Source organism: Pan paniscus, chromosome 11 (genome assembly GCF_029289425.2).
Source record: "Pan paniscus chromosome 11, NHGRI_mPanPan1-v2.0_pri, whole genome shotgun sequence".
NCBI lineage: Eukaryota > Metazoa > Chordata > Mammalia > Primates > Hominidae > Pan > Pan paniscus.
Genome location: NC_073260.2, coordinates 81,444,596 through 81,463,117, shown reverse-complemented (window position 1 = coordinate 81,463,117; position 18,522 = coordinate 81,444,596). Strand labels below are relative to the sequence as shown.

Genomic DNA, 18,522 nt, shown 5'->3' with positions numbered 1-18,522 from the left:
ACCCCAGGAATAAAGAAGATTACAAATATTCTCAAAGATAGAGAGGGGAGAGTGGGAGAGAGAGAAGCAAGTAATATATAAAGAATTAGCAACTAAATTGGCATTAGATTTCAAAAAAAATGCCTTCAAAATTCTGAGGAAAAATTATTTCAAACCTAGAATTTGATACCTAGTCATATTATCAAACAAGTGTGAGGATAGAATAAATATATTTTCAGACACATACAGTCTCACAGAATTTACCTTATTACCCTTTCTGATGAAGCCATTTTAGAAAATGTTCCATCAAAATCAGGGAATGAAGTAAGAAAAAGGAAGAAATGGGAACAGGACCCAAGATCATACAGAAAATTCCCAGGATGATCACAGATGAAATCCCAGAATAAGAGCTATGTTCCAGACCTAGAAAGAAAAGAAAAGAGATAGGGTCGCAACAGGAAGGGGGATTTCACTAAGTAGATCATGGTATTGGTGTTTTCTCTGACATGTGAACTATATTAAGATGAGTTTTACAATTCTTGATAATTATATTTTAAAAAAACAATGAAAATATAAAAAAAGCTTATTCAAAAAAGTTACTTTGTGACTCAGCTATAATTCTATTTTCAACTCTATTAGATCATATTTCATATTTTTATAACATATATCTTACAATGAACTGATGAAATTCATAGGTATATAACTTGCCTATGTTCACAACATAAAGAAAAACATCAATGTTACATCCTAACTGAAATATGATGAAGAAATACACAAAAGTAAAATTTAATGAAATAAATATTCTAATATGTAAATAAACAGATTTGGATACTGATTGCATTAACAGATAAAATAAAGTAGCAGATATTGCATCTAATTGAGAATCTTCATGAATGTAACAGCTATAAATATAGATTGACACATATTAATATATTAATTAAAATAGCACCGGGGGTGTTTTGGGGCATATGATTTTCCAAATAGTGTGCAAGTCTTAATAAACCTCCAAACAACAAATGACAATCTTTCATTGATTAGTCTGGTGGTTAATTTCTAGAAAATTCAGCATATAGTGAAACGCTGTTAGAAATACTGTGTGTTTTTATGTAAAATTCTGACAGGTTCTGGGTTCAGATATTTATAAATGAGTTTTTTATCTACACTAAGGTACCTATGTACAGCATTTCAGCAGGACATTCAGGTGGGGTGCAGGACAATTCTTTGACCATGCATTGCACAAGGTCTAGTAGCCCTGGACTCCATCCACTAAGCGTCACTTGTGCCCCAAACCATTGTGAACTCCAAAAAATGCCCCCATACATTTTCAAAAATCCTTGCAAAGACGTTTGCAATCTCCTCCACAGTGTCCCTCCTAATTAACCCATACCCCTTTCTCACTTGCTTCACCCCTAGCACAGTTGTGGGCAAATGTCTTCACTGCTGTGTTCCAATCAAGCCCAGGAAGCAGCTTGTTTCTTTCTGTTCTGTGTATCTGTTCCCCGTCTATGTCTACAGTGTTATCAGGGAATCACCCTGACAGCATCAAATCCCTTAACCTAATTATTATAATGTCTTAATGAACAGTCATTAAGAATGACTATTCCTGCACCCATTGAGAACCAATTTATTTAGTAACAATGAGAAACAAAATACTGATTTCACCAAACATTGTGAAAAAGAGGATGGGAGAAGGGGAATAATGTATGTTGGAGGCAAATGGAGTTTAAAAGAGTTAAACCTTTATCTTTCATATCTGTCATAATAAAAATAAAAACTCAATATGTAATATCTAAAACTGAAGAATCAAGAACCGCAAGTATAACTGTGTTATATAGAAAAATGGTGGCAAATACCAGAAGCATTGACAGAATGAAAAGTGGTGGTTCTTGAAAGCAGGACTGACAGTAGGGAAAAAGAGGTCAAAGGTCTGCTGGTTTTCATTGTAAACCTTGTAACATTATTACTCTTTCCAGAAATAGAACATCTATGGCTTACTTTGATGAAACTTTAATTGACAAAATCACTAACTCCTTCACCTGCTCCAAGGCTAAACAGTCACAGTTACTGTTATCTTGCATGAAATGATTTTATTAAATAAAATCTTACTATAGATTCAGTTACCTGGTTTCAACTTGTGCTAAAGCTAGTTCTAACAGGAATAAAATATTGAAACTGTCACTCATACTCTAATATTATCCTTGGTTAACCGTGTCTGTGATGCCAACTACACACCCAATCAAACATCTAAAGTTACGAACTGGCTGCAGAGTTGGTGCCCTGGTTACAAAACACTGACCAGCTGTAGGAAACATAGAGGGGAAAAAGTTATGCCTTGGCTACTGAGCACAATCCATGCTCAGTGCTAATGATCCTATGTCAGCCCATAAATTATAATGGCTAACACTGGAACATTAACACCACCCAAAAACACACTCGTAAGCAAGCCCGAGCGGCAAAATGAGGTCACGGAGAGGCTTAAATCTATTTTAGGATATATCTTGAACACCAGTATAGTTCCTTTGACACCACCTGTTCTCATTTGGAGGACTGTATATTTAAGTCCCACAACAGCAACTGGGCTCAAACCCAGTGCTGACTCTACAGTCCAGTTCAGGATAAATGCTGTCTTGTCATTAGGTGCTGACCTTTAGATGAGACATTTAAGTCCCTCTGACAACATTCCCCACCTTCTGCTTAATTGGCACAGTATAAAAGATGTGGCTGAGAGAGCATTCGACAGTGGTCATAGTTGCCTGCATAATATCATGGTAAAAGAAGCATGTGAAAAAATAGGTGGATAATATAATCCAATACAATAAATCACTTTTGCTGAGGATCACGGTGGCATCAAGATGACAACTTGCACTCACACTAGGAATTTACTTATTCTCCACAAAACTATTCTTGCCCCATTTCATAATGAAATCTCAGTGTTTGGGATGAGTACCTACCTTCATATATAACATGTGCCAGTACCCTCCAAAAAAGATGAGCTTATGTCCAGATTTCTTTCAAAGTCACAATTCCCAAGTGTGGTAAAGTTGGTATAACTTGGTTTTTAAAGCCATCAAAGAAAACTTTAATAGTTAACTTAAAATCATTTCAAATAATAGGTGATATGGTTTGGATGTATGTCCTCACTAAATCTCATGTTGAATTGTAATCCCCAGTGTTGGAGGTGGGGCCTGGTGGGAGGTGATTGGACCATGGGGATGATTCTTCATGAATTGTTTAGCACCATCCCCTCAGTGTTGTTCTCATGACAGTGAGTGAGTGAGATATCCAGAGATCTGGTTGTTTAAAAGCGTATGATACCTCGCCACTCTCTCTCTTTCTCCTGCTCCAGTCATTCCAGTCATGTGAAGTGCTGGCTTTCCTTTTGCCTTCTGCCCTGATTGTAAGTTTCCTGAGGGCTCCTCAAAAGCTGAGCAGATGTCAGCATCATGCTTCCTGTACAGCCTGAGGAACTGTCAGCCAATAAAACTTCTTTTATTTATAAATTACCCAGTTTCAAGTATTTCTTTATAGCAGTGCCTGAACAGACGAATACAATATGTAAATCAAAATATAAATTACTGATACCCTTTGGAGTACAAAGGAATTGGTTAGCAAAAGTTAGAAATTAAAGGCTTAAGGTTTTTGCCACAAAAATTTTCAGGTTTTTTTTGCTGAATTTCACAAATGCTTCTGCACTTGAGAAAGTGAATGCATGTTGTTTTGTAGCATTGTAAAGTATTTATAATGTCTTCATCATGTGCTCAAAACTAAACCACTGGCTTCCAAACCTTTCAAGTCTTTCCATTTTCTCTCAGCACCTAATACTGCTTTCCCCTCCCCTATAGTTCAAAATAAATGTTGATTACATGAAATTCTGTGCACAAATACATGACTATGAATCTAAAGTTCTCTTTACCACTGATAACACAATTTATATGATTATTGAGAAATGACAGGTTGTGTTTTCCGTTTCTGTTTTTTTTGTTTTGTTTTGTTTTTTTGAGACAGAGTCTCACTGTTACCCAGGCTGGAGTGCAGTGGTGCAATCTCAGCTTACTGCAATCTCTGCCTCTTGGGTTCCAGCAACTCTCATGCCTCAGCCTCCTGAGTAGCAGGGACCACAGGCACGTGCCATTCCGTGCCCAGCTAATATTTGTATTTTTAGTAGAGACGGGGTTTTACCATGTTGGCCAGGCTGGCCTTGAACTCCTGGCCTCAAGCGATCTGCCTGCCATGGCTTCCCAAAGTGCTGGGGTTAAAGTAGGTTTTGTTTTTAACTAAACCAGTATTTATTGTGCATTTTTATTTTCCAGGCAATATGCTAGTCAACAGAGTTAAATAGAAGGGCAAATCAGATGTAGTTCCTACCCAAAGATTTCACACTCTGTCTTCACTGCTCTTCCTTGTTTCTAAAACTATTATTTACAACAACACAAGCTTAGTAACACACTCAAATTACAATTGCTTATCTTGTTTTGCTCTTTTGCAGCCCTGAATAGGTTGGCCGGTGAGGGCAAGTGATAAATGCAAGATCAGCACAGAATTAGTAGGTTAGACTAAGGTTATAGTCACATATATGTGAAGTTGAAGGGCATTTAACTCTATTTTTCATTGTTTACAAAACAGGGGAAAAAATGAAAAATTAAAACAAGACTCCAAAACATGGGGTAGTATCATTTGCACATCAAGAAAGTTTTAATAAAGAAGCAAAACGATATAATATCTCAAGAAGTTTGTGTTATCATAGAATTCATCTTGACAAATACTTTTGAATCTCTTCTATAGGACTTCTCTGAATAGATCTACTAGTGAATCCATGTTTGAACATAGCTAGTAAGAAGGAATTTCCATCAGGCATGATCCATTCGTCTTATTGCTGCCATTTAAAGACAAATACTTCAAAAGATAACCTGTTTTTCCCACCCCCTACTACCTACCACTCCTGTCAAAACAATCCCTATGCTTTCATTCATCAATAATCTCACTGAATTTTAAGTCCACATCTACCTAGGGCTCTCTTCCAAGAATGTATCAGTTTACTTTTGTCCCTCCTAAAAAGTGAAACATAGAAATCAACCCAAACCTCTACGGTGTACCTGTACAAAGGGGTTGATTAGAATCATTAATTCCCTTAGATGAGATACTATAATGCTTTTGAAGTAATCTATCATTCTGTTAGTGTCTCAAGCAACAACTTTATAGCCACATTCATAAAAATAAAATTTGAGTTATCATCTGGTTGCCTTCCTTTCATGTAAGTTTTTAAATTCTATAGGCCTAAATCTAGTTCTAGGCCTACAGAATTAGGCACAAATATAATCAACCCTCAAGAGTTTTTCATAATGGCCTGTCCATAATGAAGAATGTAAAATAGATCTAAAGCCAATGAAAGTAAAAAGATCAGCAAAATGGAATCTCTGTGGAATCTTTGTGCCAAGTAGACATGATAGGATACAAAATCTATTTAATAAATATATCATTTTCACCTCTAGGTCAGATATATCTAAACTACAGCCCGAGGTCCATTCTTAACCTACTCAAACACTACTCTTGATTTTATAGATAAGGCTACAATGTCTTGGGAATAGATTTGGAATCGTGTAATCTAATTTTTTTTTAAATTCTGAACACATAGTTTCTGCTTCTCTCCTATTCCAGACAGAGTGTGTCGGGAGCACATATTATATGCACATATTATAGTATTAACATTTGTATTATAATTTACATGTTCACTAGGCAGACTTTCTCAAAAGACTCTACATTCCCAGAAAGGAGAATTTTTTTTTCCAATTTTATATCTACAACATGTAGAAAGTTACCTGGACTAGAGTATATGCCTTCTTTGTACTGGTTGAATAAATATGAAAGATCCACACTTCTTATCAAATGTCAAGCTATTATAAAGCTAAAATAATAAGACATGGTGGAATTGATAAAGATTTAGAGAAATAGACAAAACAGAAAAAAAGGCCCAGAAAGATTCCTACACATATATCAAGCATACATCACAAAGCAATGCTAATTAGTGAAATGTTGGACTATTCTTTTGTGCTGAGAGAGTAGGCTAACCATATGAAAAAAATGCAAACTCAAATCCCTACCTCATATTATATGCAAAATACTAATCCCAGGTGAATTAAGTAGCTAAATATAGAAAGAAAAACTGTACATCATGTAAAATGAAATAGAGAAAAATATCTTTACAACATCAGAGTAATGATTTTTTTTTTTAAGTAAACTTGCATGCATGCAAACACACACACACACACAAAGAACTCAAAAAGCTTAGCAAAAACTTTTGATAAACTTGACCATAAGTCAAGTTTGCATCAAAACAAATCGCTGACTGGGGAAAGATAATTATAACACCAATAATCATAAATAATTATTATTCAAAAATAACTGCCAGACTCCAATAAACTAATATAAAAATGAAAACAAACTCAGAAAAACAGACAAAATACTTAAATGGGCAATTGATAGAAAAGGAAGAATGGCTAATAAACACCTGGAAAGATACCCCACCTCCTTAGTAGTAAGAGAAATAAATATTAACACCACAATGAGGTGCCATTGCATAAGACAATAGCAAAAAAGAAAACTGAATATGCTGGTGAGGACACAGCACAAAGTTGACTTTTATGCATTGCTACTGGGAGTACACGCTCATACAACTCTGGAGAGCATTCTGATAATATCCAGTAAAGTTGAACTGTCTATACCCCATGACCTAACAATGCCACTCCACAAGACAAAACTTTGAAAACCACTTGCAATTATCTTAGAGCTGTTTGCTAGTATTACAATTCTTCTCCTCATGGGTATGTGGCAGTATTCCACAGCTCTAACCTAATCCTTTGAAATTAAATGTGGCAATGTAATTTTCTATGGCCAGTACAATCTGAATAGAAGGAACATGGGTCAATTCTGGGTGAAAAGTTTTTAAGAGACTGTAAATGATTTACCTCAGTGACTTCCCCAGCTACAGTGACCAGAGTATTGCAGATGGTGGAGTTTCTGTCAGTCTGGGTCCCACCCATGGTGGACATGTAGAATAAAATGTACATCTTGGGTGGGACCCAGACTGACAGAACCTCCACCATCTGCAATACAAAATCCAAACCAATATAAAATATTTTATTTTAGGCCATTGAGATTTGAGCTTAGCATAGTGTATCCCATCCTAATAGATATACAATCTAAATGTTCATTGATAGGTGAATGGATCACTAAATAAATTATGGTATAGTCATACGATGGAATACAAGGAAGCAGCAAAAGTGAAACGCACATGTAAATATGGATAAATCATATTAATGTAATGTTAGAAGAAAAGAAAGTTACAGAAGAACACATATACTATGGAACATGAGTTTCATCAATATTAGTAGTATTTTTTAAGCTGGGTGGTAAATATACTTGAGTAGGCTATTAATATTTGTATCACATTTTAATGAAATATAAAGTTTTGTTTGTTTTTTTTTTTGAGACAGAGTCTCACTCTGTGGCCCAGGCTGGAGTGCAGTGGTAACATCTCGGCTCACTGCAAGCTCCGCCTCCCAGGTTCACGCCATTCTCCTGCCTCAGCCTCCTGAGTAGCTGGGACTACAGGCGCCCACCACCACACCCAGCTAATTTTTTGTATTTTTAGTAGAGATGGGGCTTCACTGTGTTAGCCAGGATGGTCTCCATCTCCTGACCTTGTGATCCACCTGCCTCAGCCTCCCAAAGTGCTGGGATTACAGGCGTAAGCCACTGTGCCAGGTCAAGAGTTAATTTTGTTTTATTCTACTGTGGTCTGAGAGAGTACATGATACAATTTCAATTTTCTTTAATTTATTAAAATTTTCTTAAATTTATTTAGACTTGTTATGTGACCTATCATATGGCCTATCTTGGAGAATATTCCATGTGATGATGGAAAAAATGTATATTCTGCATTTGTTGGGTAGAATGTTCTGTAAATATCTGTTAAGTCCATTTTTCTAGGGTATAGTTTAAGTCCATTGTTTCTTTTTGTCTTAATGACCTATCCAGCACTGTCAGTGAAGTACTGAAGTCCCCATTATTACTGTATTGCTATCCATCTCATTTCTTGTGTTATGTAGTAACTGCTTTATGAATTTGGGATCTCCAGTCTTAGCTGAATCTATCTTTAGGATTCTGGTATTTTCCTGCTGGACTAATCTTTTTATCATTACATAATGTCCCTCTGAAATTTTTCAATTTCCTTCCTAATTTCTTCATTGACCCACTGGTCATTCAGGAGCATTTTTTTTAACTTCCATGTATTTGTATAGTTTCCAAAATCCCTCGTTATTTCTTGTCCTATTCCATTGTGGTCAGAGAAGATGCTTGATATTATTTCTATCTTCTCAATGTTTTAAGACTTGTTTTGTGACCTAACATACCATCTATCCTTGAGAATGATCCATGTGCTGAGGAAAAGAATGTGTATTCTGCAGCTGTTGAATGAAATTCTGTAAATATCTATTTTAGATCCATTTGGTCTGTAATGCAGATTAAGTCTGATGTTTCTTTATTGATTATCTGTCTGGAACATCTGTCCAATGCTGAAAGTTGGGTGTTGATGTCTCCAGCTATTATTGTATTGGGGCCTATCTCTCTCTTTAACTCTAATAATATTTGCTTTATATATCTAGATGCTCCAGTGTTGGGTGCATATATATTTTCAATTGTTATATCCTCCTGCTGAATTGACCCCATTATCATTATACAGTGATCCTCTTTGTCTTTTCTTATAGTTTTTCTCTTGAAATCTATTTTGTCTGATGTAAGTATAGCTACTTCCACTCTTTTTGTTTCCTTTGGCATAGAATATCAGTTTTCATCCCTTTATTGTCAATCTATGTGTGTCTTTTTAGGTAAAGTGTTTCTTGTAGGCAACAGATTAAAGGGTTTCATTTGTTTCATCCATTCAGCCACTCTGTATCTTTTGATTGGAGAGTTTAGTCTATTTACATTCAATGTTATTATTAATAAGTAAAGACTTACTCTAGCCATCTTGTTATTTTCTGGTTGTTCTGTGGTCCTCTCTTCCTTCTTTCTTTTCTTCCTGTCTTCCTCTAGTGAATGTGATTTTTATCTGGTGATATAATTTCTTTTTTGTGTGTGTGTATCTATTGTATATTTTTCTGGTTAGAGGGTACCATGAGGCTTGCAAATACTATCTTATAACTAATTATTTTAACCTGATAACAACACAGTTTGTATTAATAAGCAAAAAGAAAATTAATAAAAACTCTGTGCCTTAACTTTATTCCCCTGCTTTTTAACTTTGTTATTTGTATTTATATCTTATTGTACTATGTCTTATAAAGTTGTAGTTATTATTTTTGATTGGTTCTTCATTTAGTCTTTGTAATGAGTATCAGAGTAGTTTACACACCACAGTTACAGTGGTGTTTCTCTAGGTACTTAATACTACCAGTGAGTTTTGTACCTTTAGATGATTTCTTATTGTTCATTCACAGCCTTTTCTTTCTGACTGAAGTACTCCCTTTTGCATTTAAGACAGGTCTGATATTGATAAATTCCCTCAGCTTTTGTTTGTCTGGGAAAGTCTTTATTTCTCCTTCATATTTGAAGAATATTTTTGTCAGATATACTATTCTAGGGTAAAAGCTGTTTTCCTTCAGCACTTTAAATGTCATGACATTGTCTCTTGACCTGAAAAGTCTGCTGATAGATGTATTGGATCTCCATTTCATGTTGTTTCTTTTCCTGCTTTTAGGATCCTTTCTTTAACCTTAACTTCTGGGAGTCTGATTATTAAATGCCTTGAGGTAGTCTTCTTTGGGTTAAATCCGCCCAGTGTTCTATAACCTTCTTTTACTTGGATATTGATATATTTCTCTAGGTTTTGGAAGTTCTTTGTGATTATTCCTTTGAATAAACTTTCTACCCACATCTCGCTCTTTTTTATTTTTATATTTTATTTATTTTTTTTGAGACAGAGTCTTGCTCTGTCGCCCAGGCTGGAGTGCAGTGGCATAATCTCACCTCACTGCAAGCTCCACCTCCTGGATTCAAGTAATTCAGCTTCCCAAGTAGCTGGGATTACAGGCATGTACCACCATGTCTGCCTAATTTTTTGTTGTTGTTGTATTTTTAGTAGAGACAGGATTTCATCATGTTGGCTATGGTTGACCAGGCTGGTCTCAAATTCCTGACCTCAGATGATCCACCTGCCATGGCCTCCCATAGTGCTGGGATTACAGGTGTGAGCCACCATGCCCGGCCATATATCTTTTTCTAACTCCTCTTTAAAGCCAATAACTGTTAGTTTTTCCCTTTTGGGGCAATTTTTTAGATCCTGTACATATCCTTCATTTTTCTGTCTCCTCTGACTATTTTCAAATAGCCTGTCTTCAAGTTCACTAATTTTTCTGATTGACCAATTGTACTATTAAAGTTCTTTCATGCATTCTTCAGTATGCCAATTGCATTTTTTAGCTCCAGAATTTCTGCTGGACTCTTTTTAATTATTTCAATATCTTTGTTACATTTATCTGATAGACTTCTGAATTCCTTTTCAGTGTTTTCTTGCATTTCTTTGAGTTTCTTCAAAACAGCTTGTATTAGTCCATTTTCATGCTGCTGATAAAGACACCTATGTCTGGGCAATTTACAAAAAAAAAAAAAAAGAGGTTTAGTGGACTCTCAGTTCCACCTGGCTAGGGAGGCCTCACAATCATGGCATCAGACAAGAGAAAAGCTTGCGCAGGAAAATTCCCCTTTATAAAATCATCTGATCTCATAAGACTTATTCACCATCATGAGAATAGCATGGGTAAGACCTGCCCCCATGATTCAGTTACGTCCCACCGGGTCCCTCCCACAACACATGGAAATTATGAGAGTTACAATTCAAGATGAGATTTGGGTGGGGACACAGCCAAACCATATCACAGCTATTTTGAATTCTCTGTCTGAAATGTCACATATCTGTTTCTCCAAGATTGGTCTCTGGTGCCTTATTTAGTTCACTTGGTGAGGTCATGTTTTCCTGGATGATGCTGATGCTAGTAGATGTTCTTCAGTGTCTGGGCATTGAAGAGTTAGGCATTGATTTTAGTCTTCACTGTCTGGGCACTGAAGAATTAGATATTGATTGTAGTCTTCACTATCTCGGCTTATTTGTACCTGTCCCTCTTGGGAAGGCTTTTCAGATATTTGAAAGGACTTGAGTGTTGCGTTCTAACCTACATCCACATTAAGAGGCACCCCTAAGCCCAGTAATGCTGTGATTCTTGCAGATTCATAGAGGTATCGCCTTGATGATCTTGGACAAGATCTGGGAGAATTCTCTGGAATACCAGGCAGAGACTCTTGTTCTCTTCCCTTACTGTATCCCAAACAAACAGTCTCTTTTTCTCTCTGTTCTGAGCCATCTAAAGCTGGAGGTGGAGTAACACAAACACTCCTGTGGCCACCACCGCTATGACGGCACTGGGTCATACCTGAAGCCAGTACATCACTGGGTCTCACTCAATGCCTGCTGTAATCATTCCCTGGCTACTGCCTATGTTTGCTTTGGGCCCTGGGGCTCTACAATCAGCTGGGTCAAAGCCAGCCAGGACTGTGTCCTTCCTTTCAGAGCAGTGAAGTTCCCTAGCCCCTAAGTGGGTTTGGACGTGTCATCCAGAAGTCAGGAACTAGAGCCAAAAACCTTAGAAGTCTGCCTGGTGTTCTATTGTACAGTGCATCAGCTGGCAGTCAAACCACAAGATGCAGTCTTTTCCACTCTTCCCTCCCATTTTCAAAGGCAGAGAAGCCTCACCCTGAAGCCACCACCACCCCAGGCCATGATGAGTACTGCCAGATTACCACCAATGTTCCCTTAAGGCCCAAGGACTCTTAAGTCAGCTTGTTGTGAATGCTGCCTGGTGTGGGACTCACTTTTGAGGGTAGTGGGCTCCCCTCTGGCCCAGGGCAGGTCCAGAAATGCTATCCAGGAGTCAAGTTCTGAAATCAGAAACCCCAAGAACCCACTTGGTGTTCTACACCCCTGTGGCTGTGTGCTGTTACCTAAGGTGCAAGACAAATCCTCCTTCACATTTCCCCCTGCTTTTCTCAAGCAAAAGGAGTTTTGCCACGTAGCCACCACAGTTGGTAATGTGCTGTGTCTCACCTGAAACTAGTTAAAGTATCAGAGGCTCACCCAAGGTCATTGATGTAGTACCTGGGTATCCCTGCTGCTTATTTGGGGCCCAAGGGCTCTTCAGTTAGCAGATAATGAATGCTGCCAGGATTGGGTCCTTTCCTTCAAGGTAGCAGGTACCCTTCTGGCCCAGAGTATGTCTAGAAATGTCACCTTGGAGCTAGGGCCTGGAATGGGGGCCTCACAACTCTGACTGCTGCCCTGCGGCTGAGCTGATATCCAAGATGCAAAAGAAAGTCCTCTTGACTCTTCCCTCTCCTCCCCTAAAGTGGAAGAAAGAGGTCTCTTTTGGAGCTGTGAGCTGTGCAGCCTGGGGTTAGAGAAAGGGTAATGCCAGGACTCCCTTTGTTGCCCCAGGTGGTGTCTCAGTATGTCATGTGCCCCCGACCCCAGTCCACTGTGTCTGAGCCTAGCTCAGCACTAGGAAGCACCTAGGAGTTGGAGTTGCAGTCCTTATGGCCTAGACTGCCTTTCAAGTTCATTTAGAGACACAGGGCACTGTAGCCCATGGTGGTAAGGTTAATGAAAGCTCAAGTTTGGCGGACCACTGTGATTCCACTTTGGCCAGGCCTGATTTAAATGCTCCCTCAATGGGCAGGCAGCAGCTGAGTTTGGTCTAGTTTTCCCTTCTGCTCTTACAGGGCAGCACGGAGTTCAATGACTCATAAGTGCTGTGTTCTCTCTCCCCCAGTGCCCAGAGATGTTCTCCACACCATCCACTGCTGCAGCTGCCTCGGGGGAAGGTGGGTGGCATCCACAATTCAGGACTGTTTTTTCTATCTCTTTGGTGCCTCTTTCAAGCGATATGACATTAAAACCAGGTACTGTGAGGGCTCACCTGATTTTTGGTTCTTATGAATGTGTTTCTTCTGTGTAGATAGTTATTAACTTGGCGTCCTTGCAGAGGGGATGATCGGTGGAGCCTTCTATTCCGCCATCTTGCTCTGCGTCTGTCTATAGCAGCAGCTCTGCATACTGATAATACTCACCTCCACAAGCTAGTTGAGGCTTCTCTTGCTGTTTGTTTTATATTTGCTTAATGGCTAGGCTGGGCTAGTTCAGTAAAGTCTATTTTTTTCTGCAGCATACAGCCTCTGATGTTCCTACTCAAATATTTTTTCTTTATTTTTATCTTTTGGCCTGGCTTCCTAGAAGGTTATCCTGTGTTATCACCATTTAGTGATCAGACACTGATTGATCAGAGGTTTTAACAAGCCCCGTGAACCAGTGAGGTTTTCACCTTTTACTCTTCAATCTGTGAATGGGGTGGAGATTGCTTTCATGGTTTACAAAGTATGTGAGTTTCCCTGCATACAGCCAGGAACTTATAGCTTAATGGTTCTGTCTCTCTGGTTGCTCTTCAATGCAGGCAGCCCTGGGCATGTGCACAGTCTTCCTAGTCACCAGGGAAAACTATGGTTTTTGCAACGCTCTCTTTGACTTTCTTCTTCACTTAATCTCTCTGTTAAGATTGTGCCAGGTCTGACTCTATTGGTATCAACCCAGCTGTTATCCATCATTTATTGCTAGCTGATCACTCTATTGCTTCAATACCCTGAGGCATAAATTGTTCCACAGTCTGATTGAAATAATGTGGGGATCTTTGGCACAGATGGGTCACAGCCAGTCTTTCAGCATTTCTCTAACTCTCCCCTTTCCCTAAGCAGAAATTTTGTTATGAAGCAGGAGCTGAGAGAGAATAGTGAACTTACTGACCGCTCTAGCTGGATCCTCTCTACGGAGCAGTTGTATGTGAGTGTGAGGATAGTGGGGGTGGGGTTCTGCCACCCAGTTGCCATCACAGCCCTGTATAGACCTTCTGCAGCCCAGAGTCAAAGAGCATAAAATTTGCTGAGTTTTGCCATCTTACTATTTAACCAGATTGGCTTTTCTGCCCCAGGGAGTTGGGGATGATGGGATCTGACACTTGGATGCCAACCCCAGTAGAGCAGCTCTCCCGCAACACAGAGCTGTGTAGAATTGAGGGACTGTATTTTTCACCAGTTTCCTCATCCGGATACTATATACCTCATAAGAGTTGGAAATGGAGGAATGGACACTGCTGCCACCCACTCATATCGTCTTCTGTAGCACAGGGCTGTGAAAAATCGGATTTGCCAATGTTTACCAGCTCCCCAATCTACCAAGAATAGCTCTCCTACCCAAGGAAGTTGAGGGATATGGGATCTAGCACTCAACTGCTGCTGAATAGAACAGCTTTTCCAGAACACAGAGTTGTAAATAAACAGGGGCAGTCCCTAACTCAATTGCCACACCTTCATGAAAGAGTCCATAGATCTTATTAAATATTCCTCAATATGTAGCAAGCCCCATGATCAATCTCCAGAGACTCTGAAGAATTGTCTTTGCTAATTTTAACCCATATAATAGCTGTCTCTCTGGCTTTCCTCCAGGTCCTCATATCTTCTTTACTACGGTGAGTTTTAAGAATGTATACTTTCTTAAATTTAATTTTAAATTTCAATTTCCTAAGTTTAAATTTAAGAATTTAAGGAAACGTTAAATAGTTACAGAATCTGAATCATCTGTTTTATTTTATAATTTTTTAAGAAAGAATTAAGTTTATAAAAGATTTCCACATCTTTGATTCATATAAATTTATAATACATCCTAATATAAAGTTTATATAATACAGTACATATTTTATATATCATATAAATTAAAGGTTATAATGTAACCTTTGTAATCTAATTTTTAATATTTACATATATAAACTACCTGAAATTTAAATGTTATTTCATCATATAATGTAAAGTATGGTTTGATTTTTTTTTACGTTGTCCTTACTAATTAACCAAATTTCCAGCACCTTTTTAAATATAATTTCTGCTTACTATACACTTTTTTTTTGTTTATTTTTGGGGTTTTTTTGGGGGGAGTTGGAGTCTCACTCTGTTGCCCAGGCTGGAGTGCAGTGGCACGATCTCAGCTCACTGCAATCTCCAGCTCCTGCAACCTCCACCTCCCACCACCACACCTGGCTAATTTTTGTGTTTTCAGTAGAGATGGGGTATTGCCATGTTGGCCAGGCTGGTCTCAAATTCCTTGTCGCAAATGATCTACCCACCTCAGCCTCCCAAAGTGCTGCGATTACAGGTGTGAGCCACCACACCCAGCCTCTGCTTACTATACAGTTTTTAATATATACATGTGTTAATTACTAGATTTTATTCTGTTAATAGATCTAATCTTGACACACTATTTTGATTGCAGATTTATCACTTACTTTAATATTTGATAGTGCATATGTGAAACCTCTTATCCTCTCTATATTGATATTATAGCTGTTATTACAGCTCATCATATTGTATAACTGCAAATCATTTCATCAGGTAGAGCCAAAAATGCACTATACTATTGGCCTTACATAACTGATATAAAATGAGGAAACTCTGGTATCTAAATCCCGATTCTTCCTATCTGAGAATAGGGTAGATAACTACTTAATTCTTTTGTCTTTTACTAAATGTTTTGCACTTTTTAAAAAGAGATCTTCCAAATTTCATTTAAATAAATTTATGTTGTTATTCTGAATGTCATTTTTTCCTTCATATTTTTGATAGTTATTGCTGAGCTGTAAGAACTCTATGAATTCTTGTATATGAGAGTTCCCTTATTGAACTCTGTTTCTACTATTAGACCTCAGGGCTTTACAATCAATTCTTTTAGTTTTTCCAGGTAAACAATCCTACAAATTAAAAATAATTATATTTCTAATATAATTAATAATCCATAATTATAAATAATAAGAATTACATGATTACTTTTACAGTTTCCTTTTCTTGTATTATATTACTGACTAAAAATTCTAAAACAAAGCTAAATAATAATATTGACCTGCGTTACTAGTAGGCATATATTTGTCACAGGGATGATAACTCTCCAGCATCCCCAGCCCAACCTGTCCTACCTAGGCCAGCCTCAAACCTAAAAATCTTGGAATAAAAACTATTCTCTTTCTTACCTTGCTAGGTATCCAGTGGTCCTCCTTGGGGTCATCAGCATGCTGGGATATATCACAAAAGCATCTTCCCTAGAAAACAGTATCAAATGGAGTATGAGATTTTAAACCACCAAATTGGCCCAAAACTATCTCCACTATAACTAAACAACTATCAAGCAAGGTCTCAAGGCACAGACAACATGATTTTGATTCTCAAAAAGTCTGGGCAGGTGAGGACTCCACACACATACCTTGTTTGGCTTAATTAGGTAAGCCAAATGCATTCAGTGTTTTGGTTCTTTCTCAGAATAACTCCCATGATAGTTCCTCTTCCCTAGTCAACTGGCCTCAGCATTTCCCAGGCTATGGATTTAGTATGAGGTCATTCAATGTCAAGGTTTGGGAATGTGAATTTCTAAATCCAAGGCCCTCCCTCCTTAGCTTCACTATTCTGGGCTCTCACAACCCAAAATCAAGTATCACACTCTTTTCTGACCATCTTGCTTCATTCCTTTCCTTTTAAGTTGCCTTAAGCATCTATATACTTATTCAAAATGAAACTACCCTCAGTATTTTAATAATAAACAGGGAAAATAAATGCAAATTTAATTTCTGTTATGTGCGAGGTACTGTGCTAAGCTATTTACAAACATTATATAATCTTCACCACAACCCTATAAAGTAGATGCTCTTTTTTATTTCTATTTTACAGATAAGGAAATTGAGACTTATAGGGGGAAAATGTACTTTCAAATCTTACTCTATACTTCCTTTAGTTTTTCACATTTAGTTTGAATACTTGCATTAGGTTTAGAATACTTTCCTTCATACCAAATATATATCCTTCTATTACTATTTCACAAAACATTTTCTTCATACAGTGAAATCGAATTTCACAAATGCCTGTTAGCATACACTGAGATGATCACAAAATTTTTCTTTCTTTGTTCTGTTAATATGATGAATTGTTTTAATAAATTTTTTACTTTTACATTTTCTTTGCAGGTCTCAGATAAAGTCAGCATGTGCACAATGTATTAGTATTTTAATATAATGTTGTATTTGAGTCGATATTATTTATTTAGGGTTTTTGAATCTTTATTCCTAAGTAAGCTAGCTATTTTTGCAATTCATAAAATGAACTGGGGAACAATTCATCTTTTTCTAAACTTAATAAAATATTAATAGCAGATTATTTTAATACAGTCTATATTGGAATTACTATTATTTATTTAGGATTTTTGAATCTTTGTTCTTAAGTGAACTGGCTATATTTTTTATTCATAAAATTTGAATTGGGGATAAATTCATCTTTTCCTAAGCTCAATAACATTTAAAATAATACAGAAATTGCTTTTTTCTTGAAGGTTTGGGGAAAATTATCCTTAAAATATTCTTTACCTGGTATTTTCTTCAGAGTTAGTTCTTTAACAACCTTCTTAATTTATTCTGTGATTATTCAAATTTTCTATTCCCTCTTAAATTATTTTTAGCAATTCACATTTTCTTTAATAAAACTGTCCATTTTATTAAGCTTGTCAAATTAATTACCAAAAAAGGTGATTAATGACATATACTTTTAGTATTTTATCTCCTGCATATCTTATATTAAAATCATTTTCTCCATCAATTGCCCTATTGCTGACCTTCTACGCTGTGCCTAGCAGTGCTCAGGGTGCTGGGTAATTACTAATGAACAAAATCTATGGTTCCAGACTCTTAGGGATCTTATAGTCTAGTGGGCAAGAACAATGGTGAATAAGTAAGAAAATAAAACAGTAATTAAAAATTGTGATAAGTGGTACGAAGGCAACAAAATACAATAATAGAAAATAATTGGGGTGGGGATACAGGGCTCAGGGTAGCTCAAATGTAGATTAAAAGGTCTGAGAAGACTTTATCACGGGGTAACAATGAAATCCAGACCTGGAAAACCAGAAAGAACCAGCTCTTTGAAGAAAATGAAGAGAAAAATTCCAAAATATGCCAAGGCGGTATAGAACCTGTCGTGTTTGGGGTACTAAAAGAAGTATAAGCTTGCTGAAACATGAAGAGTGATGTGGGGAAGGACTCGGGAAGATTCTAAAGAGTTGAGAAGATTTTTGAAGCATGCTGGTCTTTTAGTGGCTGCCTGAGAATTTCTGGAAAGGTGATTAGGTACTGACATTTTTTAATCAAAAATGGAAATTGAAGCTGAATTTGCAAAGTTCTTTGTGTAAAATGGAAAACAGTTCAGCTATCTATATTCAAGAATGGGACAATTTGTAATAAACATTGTGTGGATCATGATAGAGTTTATATATTTGTAAAAATAATAAACTTGACTTTCAGGCAGTTGTAGGTTTACAGAAAAAAATGAGCAGAAAGTATGGTAAGCTCCCAATAACACCTTTGTCTT

At 37.1% G+C, this 18,522-nt stretch overlaps 1 long non-coding RNA gene across 1 annotated transcript in view; it reads right to left on the bottom strand.

The window, feature by feature from the left end:
• LOC134728543 (uncharacterized) overlaps positions 1–18,522 on the bottom strand; it is a 747,936-nt gene that overhangs the window by 482,058 nt on the left and 247,356 nt on the right. The window contains exon 3 of the long non-coding RNA XR_010109059.1: positions 16,146–16,214. This is a non-coding gene — a long non-coding RNA (uncharacterized LOC134728543). The remainder of the gene's footprint in view (positions 1–16,145; positions 16,215–18,522) is intronic.